Source organism: Glandiceps talaboti, chromosome 18 (genome assembly GCF_964340395.1).
Source record: "Glandiceps talaboti chromosome 18, keGlaTala1.1, whole genome shotgun sequence".
Taxonomy (NCBI): domain Eukaryota; kingdom Metazoa; phylum Hemichordata; class Enteropneusta; family Spengelidae; genus Glandiceps; species Glandiceps talaboti.
Window position 1 is genome coordinate 6,047,985 of NC_135566.1, and position 12,289 is coordinate 6,060,273.

The 12,289-nt window shown below is 38.0% G+C and overlaps 1 pseudogene; it reads right to left on the reverse strand.

The window, feature by feature from the left end:
- Positions 1-9,309: 9,309 nt before the first annotated feature.
- Positions 9,310-10,846, reverse strand: LOC144449515 (sulfotransferase 1B1 pseudogene; annotated as a pseudogene).
- Between the last annotated feature and the right edge of the window lie 1,443 nt (positions 10,847-12,289).

Below are 12,289 nucleotides of genomic sequence, written 5' to 3' on the forward strand. Positions count from 1 at the left end.
TAACCCAAGTTGTATGTGTAACACAATAAAAATGCAAATAACCAAAATATGTGTCAAAAGTTTGTTATAATGTCACTGGGTAAATACAAGTCATTATGTCATGTCCAGTCTGTGCATATATTTGTCAATTCTGCATGTAGTGAAATATCACCATGCTCACAAGAAGTCACCAAAATATATACCCATTTCTCAAGCATATGACCACTTTAACTTGGGAGTCAGATTTATAATAAATTGCAGAAAACTGAAATCTACTTCACTAATACAACAGGAAATGGATGTTTCCATGTGTTAGACCAATACAATAGATTCATTTTCCCCTGATCATTTCAAAGATATGTAGATTTAAACAAAAACTTGAAGTGCCTATGAATTCTTGAAAAGATATTAGTCATATATACTAATATTATAATATTAAGGCGACGTACAAAGGATTGTTTTGAAGTGGCCCACAACAAGACACAGTGTGTTTATTGTTGTGTTTTAAACTTGCTGTAGTGTACCAGGGAACTCAATAAAATTTGCTATCAAACTATTGGCAGTACAGGACGTCAAAATAAAAAAAATGGACGTATATAAACAAAAGAGATATCCAAGTGCTGGCCAAGTGGTAGCCAAGTAAATAATCTCTGTTGATTAAAATGATTTTAGTGTCTGATTGTGTTGACACTGTCTTGTGTTTTGATGTTTTGCTTTGGTACTATGTTTCATCACAGACAAGGTTTCTTCCTTGTTTTTAGTTTCATTGAGTTCCCATGGTGACAAGAGCACTCTACTAGAGTTTATAAAGACACCACTATTAACACACTGTCTCGTGTTCTTGGAAACAAGACACTTCAAAACCAGGCCAATGTAAGATAGTGGAAAGAGTCAGGGCTAGGCTAGTGTGTCAGAGGTTTTCTAGTGTTCTTGTTAAGGGCAATAAGTAGGTAAAATCTAACCAAGTTCCAGAGGTATTTTACTACAGTTGCACTCAAAAAGTATGGTACAGTGTATAGTAATCTATATAAGTTTTGCCAGTTTTTCCCAACTTAGTTATAAGGTCAAAATACACAAGCTTTTCCGTTACAATGTTAACACAGTCCGTATCAGACTAGTACAATTCACAGCTATCAGAAGGAGCTGTAATGCATGACTCAATGAGAGTATAACTCAAGTGTTACTTATACAATGTACACGCACATATATGAATGTTGATACTACAAAAAATATTATTTTGCGATAGAATAATTTATTACAAAATTCTTTTACAATGTTAAATCTTTACAACTAAGATCATGTTTTGTCTAAAGTTCAGACAACATTGTGATAATTGAATCAACCTTCAATTTTGTACCCTTTGAAAACACAGTCACTGCATAGTGGAATTGCCACTTGAAATATTTTGTATGAATTATAATTACATTTGGTTCAAACAGAATGTTACAATGTCACACTCACAGATATGGTTTATTTGGCAGAGAAATTGTCTTGAATAACACCTCAGACAGTGGTGTGGTGGTGGTGTGTGATACTACATGTTTTCGGTATTGAAAGTGTTACATCTGGTAACCATGATTCAATTTAGTAAAACAATACTGCAGTTGTACTTGCGCAATTACTACAAACTCATAAATGGACACCCAGGCTCTCACTGAGCAGTGTTTTCAAAGGAAAAATAATCAACAGTTGATCCAATCACAATGATGTTGAACATACTGTACTGTACACAAAACAGAAATCTCAGTTTTATCAGTAATGGTAATTCTATCACAAGTATTGTTTTCACATGTGTTAATGAAAACAAGATCCTCACCTTCTGTAAGTTTGTGTGAGTGCATGCATATGTACATGTATGTATATCTGCCTGTTAACATTTTATACCTTCTGTACATATTTTAATTGATATCTTAATAATGCTTCTGCAATTTTTTTCTAATTATTTTGGTCTGAGTATTACCAGTCAGATTTAGATTGTTAGACCTGCTTAGTGTCATATTGTCATACAAAAAAAATCACAGTTTTGGCATTGGTAATTATGAGTACTAATACCTATCACTTCCTTTATGATGTCATACCAGTCAGGCTTATTTCTACCTTTAGTATACTTGCATATATTGCTATCAACTTTTGTATGATTGTGGGTGGTAAAATTACACCTCAGTAACATACTCAACTATGAAATCTTATAAAGAAGCCGTACTGCACTTACATGGGTTCCACTGTTTTGCAGATTTCCTGCAAGGGATTGTGGGAAAACCTTACAGGAAATGAAATCATTGTTGCCACAATGTCTGTCAGGACAAAGGAGACTTTTCCTTTCAGAGCAAAGAATCGTGCCTGTTATACCTGCTTGCTACTTTATTATTTATACCTCATGCAAGCCAAGTTGAACACCTTCAAACAAAAAGTGTCAAATTCATACCCTGGTCGTTCTATATCATGACAACATGTGTCTATGTCATTAGTTGTGTGGTGCTCACAATAGGAGTCAAATCATTCCAAATCTTAATTGTTTTACCTGAGATTTCATACCATATTCAAGCCAAGTTATTATCTTTGAACACAAAATATGGATTATATACCCTGGTTATTCCACATCACAACAATCTGTGTCTATGTCACTGGTTCTGTAGTGCTTGAAATATGAGTGAAAACGTTCCAAAACTTCCATTATGTTGCCCGATTTTCATACATATGCCCATGTAATTATGATATTACTATTCCCCAATATTATACTTCATTCAACCGGAAAAGATGTGACCAAAGGGTTTGTCACTACCTGTGTAGCAATTCGTAGTGACAAGGCCCCCTCAGGTCACTTGTATTTTCCATGCCTCAATGAAGGAAAATATTGGGTAATACTATCAAATTATGCTTGCGGAGGTATAATGATAATATCCCTCAAACTTGTTCTTCATACAGTTGGAAAATTAAATCCCACATTTTATTGACTACTTTGCATATTTGAGAATGATCACCAATACCAGAAGAATTGTAATTCAAAAATGTATTGCCAATATATACTGTATATCGTGTATCTTAATTTTATTTATGGAATACAAAAGAAATAGCCCTGCTAGCTGTAACTTTTTGCTTTGGTGCTACTGCCTATTGGCTCAAAATTCCATTGCCAATACCAGTACATATACATGTTGTATATATGCTTTATTTTAGTTTGGAATATGAAAGTTAATGTTAGCCTGATTAGCTGTAGTTTCACAGTACTTTTTACATATATAACTTAATTTGCAACGTTGCTCATTGACAAGGAAAATGAACCAACTGTTTACGGTTTATGATTAACTGAATTACCTTGTCACTAATCGTTGCTGGTACTGTGTACTAGCTTTGATGTCCTTATGTAAACAATCATGGTGGGGGAAGGGGAGTTGTTCAGATTCGAGGTCATTTTTGCCAAAAAAAGTATGAATTTGGGGGGATTTGTTGATAAGGATTGATCAGTAGATTGTTATATATATTCAGTAAGTACAATGACAATAAATAATTCTTGATACCTGCAATAGCATTCACCTCACTCTAAAGAATTGAAAATTAACTTACTCCCATGTGTGCCTATAGTGATGCATGTATGGAGCAGAAGTCATGGTGTCGATTCATTCTAACAGGCCGTGTCAACCCATTCTCTCAGGCCATGTCGACCCATTCTAACAGGCCATGTCAACCCATTCTCACAGGCCATGTCAACCCATTCTCACAGGCCATGTCGACCCATTCTAACAGGCCATGTCGACCCATTCTCACAGGCCGTATCGACCCATTCTCACAGGCCATGTCAACCCATTCTCACAGGCCATGTCAACCCATTCTCACAGGCTATGTCGACCCATTCTCACAGGCCATGTCGATCCATTCTCACAGGCCATGTTGACCCATTCTCTCGGGCTGTGTCGACCCATTCTCACAGGCCATGTCGACCCATTCTCACAGGCCATGTCGACCCATTCTCAGGCCATGTCGACCCATTCTCACAGGCCATGTCGACCCATTCTCACAAGCCATGTCAACCCATTCTCACAGGCCATGTCGACCCATTCTCAGGCCATGTCGACCCATTCTCACAGGCCATGTCGACCCATTCTCACAGGCCATGTCGACCCATTCTCACAGGCCATGTCAACCCATTCTCACAGGCCATGTCGACCCATTCTCACAGGCCGTATCGACCCATTCTCACAGGCCATGTCGACCCATTCTCACAGGCCATGTCAACCCATTCTCACAGGCTATGTCGACCCATTCTCACAGGCTATGTCGACCCATTCTCACAGTCCATGTCGATCCATTCTCACAGGCGATGTTGACCCATTCTCTCGGGCTGTGTCGACACATTCTCAGAGGCCATGTCGACCCATTCTCACAGGCCATGTCGACCCATTCTCAGGCCATGTCGACCCATTCTCACAGGCCATGTCGATCCATTCTCACATGCCATGTCGACCCATTCTCACAGGCCATGTCAACCCATTCTCACAGGCCATGTCGACCCATTCTCACAGGCCATGTTGATCCATTCTCATTGATGCAACACAAATGATACTCGACTCATCTCAGATGGTGCCATACCCTAAAGATGTCTATGGTTTAAAGATGAGTCATTGACTAAAAAGTTGAATGACTATTATTTTTATGATGCATCAAGGTTGTATAATTCTATTTCAGGTAACAATAATGAATTATAGTCTGTTCACTGGGCTGTTGAGATACATTGGTAGCTGGAAATACCTCCTAGCTCTCATATCAACAGCTAACAAGTAGCAAGCTGGTTATAACACATTCAAAATGTTCACCCAATAGCAGCATGATTGGTTGCTGTGTGCAGTGCCTGGCCTACAACCATGACAACTAGTCAGACTATTAATAGTATGACTATTATTATTAAAGTGAGTCATTGTGTAAATGAACACACATTACTGAGATGATCACAGGATTAACATTAAACATTTAACATTATCAGTAGTGTGGTATGTGATAACTTACATGCAATTATGTAAATTTAACTTACAGGTATTTGATAACGATTTTGGGGTGTGGCTACATCTTTAAACTCTCTTGTCAGTACAACGCAATGCAATGCAAGCTGTTGATATGAAGGCTAGGAGGTATCACCAGCTGATGATTTATCTCGACAGCTCTATGAACAGGCTACGAGAATTGGAAAATAGGGAACAAAAGTGACGATTCTTGGTACAGCTACTGGGGCTATATATTATATATATTGTTATACCATAGACTATGGAGAACCACTGTCTATGGTTATATCTAGTGATTAGAACATACTCCTGCCTAGGTTCTATTTTTTCCATAGGGGCAGTTTAGATAGGTAACTTTATTGATAGACTTGATGTATTTTGGTATGTTGCTTTTGAAGATTAAAGGATACTTTGGTTAGTATTTTATTTAATTCTAATAGATGGTTGATAACTCAATATCAGTCTGTCCATACCTATTTCTCTACTGGTACCGGTGCATGTGAATACCTGTATCGCACATCAAGTTAAATGTCCCACAATTCTCTTTGATTTGTATACTCAGATATTATAGATACAGTGAACCAATGAAAATTGGTAATCTGTGGCAATTCTGTGTTTTGGAAATGCCAACGAATGTTGTCACAAAACCTCGTACACTGGTGAGATGTACCTGACTTCAAGAAGCTTATTATCCTCTATAACAGGTTGGATGATCGACCTGGGGAGAACAATTGTCAGGTTTACCATATAACCCGCTAAGAAGACTAGGAGTTAATGTCTGAGCAAAATATCAGAAACAATTGTGAGATATTCAGCATTAAATTGTGTAGCAAAATTCAGTTCCATCAATAAATTAAAGGAATTTCTTCCATTTTTCTCAATATCATTACATCCTAAATGACACTTCTGCCAGTTCTGGCAAGTCTACATCATTTACTAATTAACACGACGTTTTCATTTCGCATTATAAAATCCAGACCTTGTCAATTATTATCAGTCTCGTCGCCAGTATAACCATGTGTGGAAATCCGGAGAATATGCTGCCCTCAAGTGATGACTTGTGTAGGGGTACTCTTGACCAATCAGATTGTTGCTGATTATGTTCAGATTCAATTTATCGTACTTACTTACTTACTTACTTACTTACTTACTTACTTACTTACTTACTTACTTACAAGATAGTGACCATCTTTCGCCATACTAGTATCCTTGTTTACTGTTTGAACTGATGAGACAGGTTACACATGATGTACAATACACATGATAGATAGACACATTATGAACACCCTTGATCCGTGCATGTAGACAATTAAAATTACCAAAGAACACAGCGAAGGAAAAACAACGATATGTTGTTGAAAGGACCACATTTTAGTTTTTGTCCCAACACATATTTGATAATTCTATTCAGTACATTTAGTGGCTCTCAATAAAAAATAACATTCCAAAGCAGTAAAGGACAGGTTGTACTATGAGTGGACGGGTTTGGGGATTTGTTGCGGTTTGTAGGCTGCAGTGATCAGTACCTTCGTTGCCGTTTCATCGTCATGGGTTTGTTTCAAACTTGGCACAAATGTGAAATAGTCTTGGGACATATGACTTAATCGATAATACCGATGAACGGCAGCTATTACTGTCGCAAATAACCACAATTTGTACAATTTCTCACAGATTACATATAATATATATATATATATATATATATATATATATATATATATATATATATATATATATATATATATATATATATATACATACATACATACAAATGTATATGTGTGTTTGTTTGTGAGTGTGAGTGTGTGTGTATGTGTGTGTGTGTGTGTGTGTGTGTGTGTGTGTGAAAATGTCAAAGTTCCATAAAACATAAAATCCCAATGTACATTGCTCCCTGATCATATGAGTAACATCAGTTCTTGTCTTTTCAACTACAACCTATAGAAATTCATATCAGAACTAATTAATATGAAATAACTACCAAAATGAATATAAATAAAACATCACTACCAAATTTAGCCAAGTACATTTCTATGTACATCTGATAACGTTCATCTAATTTGTGCTAGAGCATTGCTGAATTGTCTTGAACCAAGAAGAAATGGAGATACCTGCTGCGCTTAGGTGTCAAGATTGGTAAACACTATGGTTGTTGTGATTTCCACTTGAAGTGCCCCCCCCCCCCCCGCCGACCTTGCCACAAGAAGGATGGTGTTTTGTTATGAAGAGTTTACTTAAATATTTGTTGTCAAATAAGACAAGTGAATGAACTACCAAATGATCAATATCTGCATTGGATAAACATGACGAGTATATATGCATATAAGATGACACATAAAATACAGATGTATAGATACGTGGAGATAACCTCGGACGTTGTTTTATCTCGTGAGACAATGAAGCCGCATGTCAACTTTGTGTATGTTATACATGGAAACCGACTCGAACAATGCAAAAAATAAACTACCTTCAACCTCAGATCACTAAAAGAATTAGTGGTCTGAGCTTCAACAGACGTGAAAAAAAACTATACAAGGTGACATGAATTTTGAAGCTGCAAAATATCAACTGTAGGCATTCCGTTTCGAAAGAAAAGACAAAACATGACGTGTGTCGAAAATTAGTTACATGTAAAACTACGTGGTTGTAAGCAGCGATTTGATTGATATGGTTGTACCTAACCATATCCCTTACCCATTGCAAACCCAACCAATGTAGCAGCAGCAGTGGACCGACAGCGATGGGATGCCAAAATCACAAACTAATGCAAAGTTAGACAAAACAGTGAGTCAAAGTCAAATTTGACCCTCCCCTAATCCCATTTTCTAAAATATGGAACCCCCCCCCCAACCGATTAAAGCTCCCTCAGAAGAAAGAGTCAAACACTCGTAATTGGTGTAAACTACATAATTTTTAATACGTGTAGGGACTATAAAATCTCGAAGTACAGTTGCAAATTATCATAAACATCATTATCATTAATCAAGTAAACCACATATAAATTTTTGAACTTAAATAGCCGTTTTTGAAACAATCACATATAACTTACAAGTCAAATGTGCTCATACATGTTATTAGACGGGGTACAGTTACTGTATAGTTACTGTTGCCTCCGAGTGTTTCCACTGGGAGATTTTAAGAATAAACTCATAACAGTAGGATGTACCGCATGCAGTAATGGGTTCGTCCTGCAATGTTGAGGATTTGCTTCAGGTAAAATGTGTGTATGATATGCGCTGTGTGCGATTGTGTACATAGTAAACGTAATGTTAGTGATGTAAATAAACGCAGGCTGTGGAAATGCAAATCCATCAATGATCACGTGTGTTAGTAAAGAGTACACTTGGTAAGTTTCTAAAGATATCCTCTTATATCCCCATGGTAACTTTCAGAAAGCAGGTGTGTTCAAAATCTCATTTTGTAAATATTTTACCCGTAAGCCCTTGCATAACTGGTTGTCAGTTTGTTTAATTATTAAACATATACTTATGTTTCAATATCAATGTCAGTGGTATCGCCTTGATATGATGATATTGAAATCCAAACATCGTTGTAAAACTAAATACCCTTTTACGGCACACACACCCCCCCCCCCCACCCCGGACACTCCCGATCAGTGCCAAATGCCAATTCATACTGTACATCTCAGACCCTTCTTTCCGTGGTCTGAGTGCCACATCTTCGGCAAACTGATGTTATTAAATATTTGTGTAAAATGGGAATTTAAAGTTTCGACCCCACAGAGTAACATTCACCAGAAACAAGAGGGTGTCGGTATATGTAGGTCTAACTGTGGTAGAACTTTCTTCAAACGTGAGATTATGTAGGGACTGGACATTGGGGACATACTTTTTTCAGAAGTCCAGTGCGTGAAAAAAATACTTAAAAAATAGTGATCCTCCCCAAACTCGTGTACGAAAATTGGTGACCCTCAAACCCCCCCCCCATTTATTTTGTGTCCAGTCCCTAATGAGAGATGTGCACAATTGACACTAAGCGACCTCAATTAATCATGTGTAGATATTCACAGTTTATGATACGTGCAACAACTTCACAGGCATCTGTGTTTGTATGTCGAAAGATCATGCCATGGATTACGGTTGGACTCTGAGTTGTCCCCTATCTGATCAGAAAGAATAACTGTGGTGTCGTAAATACTAAAACACACTGTAGAATATACTAGTGTATATAAAGTAAATGACCATCCTCCCACCCCAACCCCAAACGATTTCACTTGGGCGATGGAAGGGGTTTGAAAAGTAAACAATTTAGCTGCATTTAAAACAACTGCATTATTACACATGTAAAACAAAATAAATAGAAGACTCAATCCCACATTTTATGTAGCTAGCCGGCACGACTGAACTGATCACTTATAATATATACTGTCCTGTTTCCCAAATAAATAAAATAAAAGTTAATGGTATGGTTAATTTTTCCCATTGATAAACTCACATCGTACTAATTTCAATATTTTACCGTTCTCCGTCGTTCGGTAAGGCGTCCTGATTGCATATATATGGGATGTCATTGTCTCTCAAAATGGACATATAGTATTTGCATATCATTTTTCACACTTCAAGTCTGAAAAGGTAACATTTGAATGATGGTTGAGAGTTTAGAGTTCACATGATCCGTGATATCAGCAAAAATGGATTACTGATATTGATGATATCGTTCATAGCAAAGATGGTAACATTGGTATACCCTATTCAGTTACTTGCAAGTTATATAACACGATTTTCACCAGTTATACAGAAACTCTAACTCTGTTCCCCTTACTTTTTCCCCTATTTCCCGGTCAATGAGCTCGTTTTCCTCCTTACTGAAGTGGTTCTTCCAGTCCCCTACTACCCCTTTCCTGAAAAACGGTGCATTTTTATGGTCATAAAACCACCGCGGTACCGCAACTTTTTCTCGGCCTAGGGTCTTCATCTTCTGGAACCCGCTCCATTGCATAACATGTTCAAATCTTTGCGTTGATACCGGGCGATCTAAAAACTCTATGACCTTCTTCATGGTTTTACTCGTGTCTTTCTTCATTTCTTCATAGGTAAGGAAGAGAATATGCTCGTCTCTTTTGTTCCACCAGCTAGTAATATGGTCATACCACTTGCCGTAGATGACCTTTCCTGCTACGAATTTCTCTACGAAGTCGGGCCATGCATTGTCGTTCTGCAGAACTTGATAGCCTTTCAACATGTGAAAGAAAGATACGCAGACATCTTTGGGGTTTCTGGAAATATAGATAACTTTGCACCCAACTTCATCCCTACATTTCGGAAAGAAATTATACGGTAAATGTGACTTGATAAGTCGTGGTGACTGAGCTTCAAGACATTGTCTGTACCCCTCTATACCTGGAATTTTCGGCATTTCGAGTATCGGGACTCTTTCGTGTGAATTCTGCTTACAAGTTCCCCAATCGTCATACAACATGGACAGCAAAATTTGAAGCCAGGTAGTTCCAGATTTTGGAAATCCGGCGATGAATACATCGCTGCTTCGTAGTGGAAATTGGGCCAACTTTTCCATCACCTTGCTGTTGAGCAGTCTCGGCAAGGGGAAGCCATCATGGTATGACATAGTTTGGTTGTAATCGTCTTCATGGCCTTGGAAAAGTTCATAGAAGGGAATACTGAACACCGAAAATAAATCCGTGATCATGCGTACAAAACCATAAAGCCATTTGACGAGTGGCAAGCCGGCAAGAAACCGATACATGTCGAAGAGTTTGAGAACACCTTTTTTTTCACCACACTGGTGAACGGCTAGCTGACTCACGCAATACAAAGGCCGCTGAAGACAACCTTTAGAAGTCGTTCCAATCTATGTAAAATCAACTCCACCCTCCTACCTTCTAATCAGTTTTGTCTATGTACTCGTGACGTAACGATCAGAATGATTCATCTTCTAATACGTTGTCAATCATTAATTTCTAACTAAAATAAGTCAAGACGGAAGTTTAGTTGGTGCGCACGGTTACGTGATAAGCTAGCAGAGGAGGCGGTGTCTTCAACGTAGTCGACGACCTATCAAATACGAATACAATTTCATAATTTCAGATTCGTATCTCGAATGTGTATAGTAACTACATTCCAGTTTTGAAGTATGTATCTCTAGCTCTGTATACCGTAAAGCTTTCCGGTCAACACAGGGTCAACAGGTGTCACGATCAAATCATGAATATTCAAAAACAACGCCATCATTTGTTCAAGGTAAACATCGCAGAAATCGACAGACACAGGCACGCTCATGCTCTTCCTCAACTCAGAAATATTTCAATATTTTTTTTTTACACTTTTACGCCCCTTGCATTGTACAGAGCAGTTTCCAAGGCAAATATACACATTCATAGTCGCCTGATTTTGAAGTGACGTGAAAATATTACAGCCACATATATATTTGTAAATAAGCATGTCGGCCAGAGTACTCGGCTGTATACACATCTGAAAGTTGTTGGGTTATCCATAGGTTATCAAAGGTTGCGATCTATGATGCGCCCTTTTTAGCCCTCAACGGCGAACTTTGAAAGTTCTAGACCCATCGACATAGTAAATCTATTTATAGGATTTTCTTTCAAGTAAACGTATAATAACGTATTTATCGCTTTAAAACTAGGCTGTGTAGATTTGTTGTTTTCATGAATTATATGTTGTTTCAGAACAAAAATTGTATTTTTAATAGAATCGCCCTCTCCCCCCCAAAAAAAAATAATTGTGGGGAGAGTGTTTACCTGTTCTTATAAAGTTACATGCCCTCCCACTCAGGTGATGATAGTCTTGCTTGCATACGTAAGTCGTCCCTTGGTGAGCGAAACGCGTGCACCGTCTGCAAGCATTACTAGGGTGATGAAGGATATCTACCCTCCTTCCCTCCCACTGGGTTTCAACTAGCCCGCCAGTCCACTGCCTACCCAATGGGAATGATTTACCCCGGCACTCCCCGCCAGGAAAACGTTTGTGGTATCAACAATTCATTTTGACATATACGTGTACATAATGCGCACCCCTCCCCAACAATATTAATTCCATGTTTTCCACTCCCGCTGTATCAAAATCAGGACTTTCCCACTGCAAGTCTGACGTGTTTGCTCCCCTCCGGCTATGGATCGAAGAAAAGGTTTTTGCAAAAACAGCTTCATTGACTGCACCTCAGTGCAAAGTGTGTTTATATGAATCTTAGCCCACAAGAGACTCTAGTAACTTTGGTCAAATGAAAAAAATATATAGTGTGTTTCTGATATTAACTCGACCGACCCCGCCGACCCTAAACATTTTTACATGCATATGCAAAAAGGTAATTTTTTAATGACA